Source organism: Portunus trituberculatus, chromosome 2 (genome assembly GCF_017591435.1).
Source record: "Portunus trituberculatus isolate SZX2019 chromosome 2, ASM1759143v1, whole genome shotgun sequence".
Classification (NCBI taxonomy): Eukaryota; Metazoa; Arthropoda; class Malacostraca; order Decapoda; family Portunidae; genus Portunus; species Portunus trituberculatus.
The window spans coordinates 4330719-4335718 of record NC_059256.1 but is presented as its reverse complement, the minus strand read 5'-3'; the positions used below and the strand labels follow the sequence as shown (position 1 = coordinate 4335718).

The window sequence follows — 5000 nt, the reverse complement described above, 5'->3', positions numbered from 1 at the left end:
TCTCTCTCTCTCATGATTCACTTTTATTTTTCTTTCCTTATAGATGGTTTTCTTTAACAGAGAGAGAGAGAGAGAGAGAGAGAGAGAGAGAGAGAGAGAGAATTTCATATCCGCTTTTCTCGGAAGAAATTGACACTAGGAGAGAGAGAGAGAGAGAGAGAGAGAGAGAGAGAGAGAGAGAGAGAGAGAAAAGTAAAGAATATCAGCCCACATCACATCCTCCATCTCTCTCTCTCTCTCTCTCTCTCTCTCTCTCTCTCTCTCTCTCTCTCTCTCTCCGTTTACCAATAAATGCTAATATTGAGCGAGAGAGAGAGAGAGAGAGAGAGAGAGAGAGAGAGAGAGAGAGAGAGAGAGAGAGAGAGAGAGGTTTTCTTTCCTTTCGTTATATTAAGAAATTTGAAGAGAAAAATACCTCCTCCTCCTCCTCCTCCTCCTCCTCCTCCTCCTCCTCCTTCTTCTTCCTCTTCTTCCTCTTCCTCCTTCTTCTTTTCATCTTCCACCTCTTCCTAAACTTTTGTTCTTCTTTTTCTTCTTCATCATCATCTTTTTCTTCTTCTTCTTCTTCTTCTTCTTCTGTTCCTCCTCCTCCTCCTCCTTCTCCTCCTCCTCTTCTTCTTTTTCTTCTTAATCATCATCTTTCTTTTTTTTCTCCATATACCTCCTCCTCCTCCTCCTCCTCCTCCTCCTCGTCGTCGTCCCAAGCTGCAATTAAAGCTGCCATTTATCAGGGAGGAGGAGGAGGAGGAAGAAATGGGAGGAGGTGGAGGAGGAGGAGGAGGAGGAAATGTGGCATTAGATGGATGGATGGAGGTGGAAGAAGAGGAGGCTATGGAGGAGGAGCAGGAGGAGGAGGAGGAGGAGGAGGAGGAGGAGGAGGAGGAGGATGAGGAGGAAAAATGAAAACGATTATGGAGAGAGAGAGAGAGAGAGAGAGAGAGAGAGAGAGAGAGAGAGAGAGAGAGAGAGAGAGAGAGAGAGAGAGAGAGAGAGAGAGAGAGAGAGAGAGAGAGAGAGAGAGAGAGAGAGAAAGGTGTTTATTATTCTTTCTCTTTTAATGAATATATGGTAATATTTTGCATTTTTCAATAACCTGAGAGAGAGAGAGAGAGAGAGAGAGAGAGAGAGAGAGAGAGAGAGAGAGAGAGCCGCAGAAGGGTAATACATTTATAAGGAGACCAGTGAAAAGGAGGAGGAGGAGGAGGAGGAGGAGGAGGAGGAGGAGGAGGAGGAGGAGGAGGAGGAGGAGGAGGAGGAGGAGTTAGAGGAGTGAAAGTGGAGGAAGATAGAGTGAGATGGTGGAGGAGGAGGAGGAGGAGGAGGAGGAGGAGGAGGAGGAGGAGGAGGAGGAGGAGGAGGAGGAGGAGGAGGAGGAGAGATTGATAGCTGCACCCACTTCTTGATCAGAGAGAGAGAGAGAGAGAGAGAGAGAGAGAGAGAGAGAGAGAGAGAGAGTAATCCGTCTTATTTTTATCTCATTTTCATATCATCTCTCTCTCTCTCTCTCTCTCTCTCTCTCTCTCTATTATTATTATTATTATTATTATTATTAGAGTAGTAGTATTATTATTAGAGAGAGAGTAGTAGAGAGAGAGAGAGCAGAGGAGAGAGAGAGAGAGAGAGAGAGAGAGAGAGAGAGAGAGAGAGAGAGAGAGAGAGAGAGAGAGAGAGAGAGAGAGAGAGAGAGAGAGAGAGCAGAAGAGAGAACAGAGAAGGAAAGAGAAAGAATAAAGAGAGAGAGAGAGAGAGAGAGAGAGAGAGAGAGAGAGAGAGAGAGAGAGAGAGATCAGTCTTGTGCGTCTAAAGCGATGAAGAGAAATTGTCGTGAGAGAGAGAGAGAGAGAGAGAGAGAGAGAGAGAGAGAGAGAGAGAGAGAGAGCATTGCAGTGTTCTAAATGTTTCTCGCTCTCTCTCTCTCTCTCTCTCTCTCTCTCTCTCTCTCTCTCTCTCTCTCTCTCTCCCTAAATCAAACAAATAAGATATACACAAATTTCCTGAAAATCACAGATCACAAGAATTAAAGATAGAGAAAATTAGAGAAAATAAAGAAAGGTGTGAGAAAATTTAAAGTGATTACCTGAGTCGCTTTAATTAAGGTGTGAAAGTTAAATGCTAGAGAGAGAGAGAGAGAGAGAGAGAGAGAGAGAGAGAGAGAGAGAGAGAGAGAGACAGAGACAGAGAGAGAGAGAGAGGCATTTTTAACTCCTTCAGTACTGGGACAGATTTTTACCTTGAGTTTTGTGTACCATTAGACCATTTTATTGACATTAGCAAGGGTCTATGGAGGTCAGAAGATTAATGGGCACAGTCTTCACTATTTGTATTGAGTTTTGTGTACCATTAGACCATTTTATTGACATTAGGAACGGTCTATGGAGGTCAGAAGATTAATGGCCACAGTCTTTGCTATTTTAATCCCTTCAGTACTGGGACATATTTTTACCTTGAGTTTTGTGTACCATTAGACCATTTTATTGACATTAGGAAGGGTCTATGGAGGTCAGAAGATTAATGGCCACAGTCTTCACTATTTTAATCCCCCACATGAGTTTCTGAAGCTTGAAAATCACCAAATAGTCACCAGAATGAATATGAACTCTCTCTCTCTCTCTCTCTCTCTCTCTCTCTCTCTCTCTCTCTCTCTCTCTCTCTCTCTCTCGCCATTCTGTACTTCGTTGATTTAGTTAAGTCTGCCATATTGCACTCTCGTTTTCTGACATCCAAATTCATATATAGATTTATTTTTTTTATTATATTTATTTATTTATTTATTTATTTATTTATTTTAAGTGTATATTAGTCTAATTTTTCTATTTACTATCAGTGGTTGGACGTAAGGTGGGTTTAGAGAGAGAGAGAGAGAGAGAGAGAGTGAGTGGGGGGGATAGAGGAACATTTACACTGCTTTATTCTCTCTCTCTCTCTCTCTCTCTCTCTCTCTCTCTCTCTCAGCTTGTGTATGCAAATCACATTGTATATTTGGAGAGTTTGTATAGACAGTAATCTAAAGGGGGAATATGTATGAGAGAGAGAGAGAGAGAGAGAGAGAGAGAGAGAGAGAGAGAGAGATTTTTGAAAGCTCTGCGTAAGTAAAGAACATCCTCTCTCTCTCTCTCTCTCTCTCTCTCTCTCTCTCTCTCTCTCTCTCTCTCTCTCTCTCTAGATGTTATTGAAATTGTATTTTCACTTATTGTCATATGTTAGAAAGAGAGAGAGAGAGAGAGAGAGAGAGAGAGAGAGAGAGAGAGAGAGAGAGAGAGAGAGAGAAATTGACGTCATTGGCGCTGAGTGAATCCATTGCACACACACACACACACACACACACACACACACACACACACACACACACACACCACAGACAAGTAAATAGAAACAAAAAGATCAGAGAGAGAGAGAGAGAGAGAGAGAGAGAGAGAGAGAGAGAGAGAGAGAGAGAGAGAGAGAGAGAGAGAGAGAGAGAGAGAGAGAGAGACATACTGAAACACAAAGAACTCTTGCAAACAGGTTAGCTACACACACACACACACACACACACACACACACACACACACACACACACACACACACACACACACACACACACACACACACACACACACACACAACGCTCTTCTACCTGTAAAACTTGTGTGTGTGTGTGTGTGTGTGTGTGTGTGTGTGTGTGAGAGCATTCTCTTGCTTCCTCACTCTGTTTGTTTGCCAAGAGCTCAAATACAACATGCTGTTTACACACACACACACACACACACACACACACACACACACACACACACACACACACACACACACACACATATTTGATCTCGCATTATCATCGTTGCTTCCTCTTTCTCTCTCTCTCTCTCTCTCTCTCTCTCTCTCTCTCTCTCTCTCTCTCTCTCTCTCTCTCTCTCTCATCCTTCAGTATATGTTTTGCCAAGTACATAAATTTTCGTTTGCTTCTCATAAATGTTCGCTCACCGCCACCCTCGCAAATCAAATACATTAATAATCGGAATATTTTGGGGCGTGCACCGTTCGGGAATTTATGGTCACGTGACATTAATTTATGATACCTTTTCTAACGTAACCTTATTATATCCGTTGCCTGAGCGAATATTGACTCACCTCCGGCCTGAAATACAACAAAACTTGGTGAATCATGCTGAGACTTCCGTTAGTGGCCATGGTGAAGCCTCCCGCAGTACGTTTCGCTCTGGACACTAAACATATCGACATGACAGCTAAGTGTACTGACGCCCGTACCTTAAGTTTATCAGCTAACCTGTTGAAGGGTAAGGTAAGTTCCTGGCAGTATTGGCTTATGTAAGAAACTCGCCTCTATATATCGCTGCGGCGTGTAGTAATATAGCTTTACCCCGCCTTCCTATTTACGTGAGCTGAAATCCGGATAAACGCATACCCTTTTATGAGGCGGACGTGATGCGGCAAGACCCAATCAAAGGCACGATAGCTTACCTCCTGTGAACCCACTCCTCGCCCAGCCTATTCATGTGAGCTGAAATCCGGATATATGCTACCACTTTTATAATGCGAGTAAGGAGTGGTGCCATTCAATCAAAGAGGTGGAAGCTTAAGTCCTGTGCACCTAGGCTAGTCTCCCTCTAGTCTATTCAAGTGAGCTGAAATCCGGATATACGCATACCCTTTTATAATACGAGAAGGAAACGATGCCATCCAATCAGAAGAAAGGAAACATAAACACAGACCAAGACGGCTGTTCCCCTTTGCCCTATTGGCGTGAGCTGAAATCCGAATAAGCGCATAAGGTTATCCAGCAAGGGACACGGGGCCGGAATCGAAACAAATCGAAACAGAGTGACGCTACAGACCTCCCAATCGGCAGCAGGTGGTGAAAGAAACTCGCTCTTTTGTCCCAGTTATGTGGACCGGCGATGCTATTAAGCGGACCGCGCCAGGCAATTCCCTCTCGCATATCTTGGAAGGGCGAGGCCGGGCGAGGCTGGGAGAAGCTGGGAGAGGTGGGAGCGGTATCTAGT

At 43.9% G+C, this 5000-nt stretch overlaps 1 protein-coding gene across 1 annotated transcript in view; it reads left to right on the top strand.

The window, feature by feature from the left end:
- Positions 1 to 5000, top strand: part of LOC123503083 (glutamate receptor ionotropic, NMDA 2B-like) — a 119023-nt gene that overhangs the window by 40442 nt on the left and 73581 nt on the right.